The sequence below is a fragment of the Sorex araneus genome, chromosome 1 (genome assembly GCF_027595985.1).
Source record: "Sorex araneus isolate mSorAra2 chromosome 1, mSorAra2.pri, whole genome shotgun sequence".
Classification (NCBI taxonomy): domain Eukaryota; kingdom Metazoa; phylum Chordata; class Mammalia; order Eulipotyphla; family Soricidae; genus Sorex; species Sorex araneus.
This window is the reverse complement of record NC_073302.1, coordinates 45,953,984-45,954,963: the sequence shown is the minus strand read 5'-3', so window position 1 is coordinate 45,954,963 and position 980 is coordinate 45,953,984.

Below are 980 nucleotides of genomic sequence, written 5' to 3'. Positions count from 1 at the left end.
GATCAGTGTTACCATCTGAAAGACTGCCCCCCCCCAAACATAAAATAAGCACTAAAGGGGCTACTATAAGACAAGAAAAAGCCCATACAAGCACAACAAACTCTTACAGAAAGATGGCAAAAAAACCCATAACAATAATCTCTCTCAATGATAATTGTCTAAATTCACCAATTAAGAGACACAAAGTGGCAAAACGAATTCAGAGACTGAACCAAACATTTTACTACCTACAAGAAACACATCTGAACAGTCAGAACAAACATAATCTCAAAGTCAAAGGATGGAAAACAATCTTCCAAACAAACAACTCCCTCAAAAAAGCTGGGGTGGCCTTAAGTATCTGACAATATAGATTTCAGGCTGAACAAGATTAGATGGGTCAGTGAAGGCCATTTTTTATTAATCAAGGGATATGTACAGCAGGAAGAAATCACACTCCTAAATGTGTATGCACCCAATGAGGGAACAGCTAAATACCTACAACAACTGCTAACAGACCTTAAGAAATACATTGAGGGGCCGGAGTGCTAGCACATCGGGTAGGGCGTTTGCCTTGCACGCGGCCGACCCGGGTTCAATCCCCGGCATCCCATATGGTCCCCCAAGCACCGCCAGGAATAATTCCTGAGTGCAAAGCCAGGAGTAACCCCTGAGCATCACTGGGTGTGACCCAAAAAGAAAAAAAAAACAACAACAACAAAAAAAGAAAGACATTGAGAGCAACACAATAGTAGTTGGAGACTTCAACAACACCCTATCACTTCTGGATAGATCAAGAAGATTAAAACTCATCAAGGAAATACTGGCTTTGAAGGAAGAAATGGAAGAGAGGGCGAATAGATCTATACAGGACTTTATATCCCCCTTAAAATACACATTCTTTTCCAGTGCACATGGAACATTTTCCAGAATAGACCATATGCTGGGCCACAAAACATACCTCAACAGAATCTGGAAGATAAACATTGTATCAGCTATCT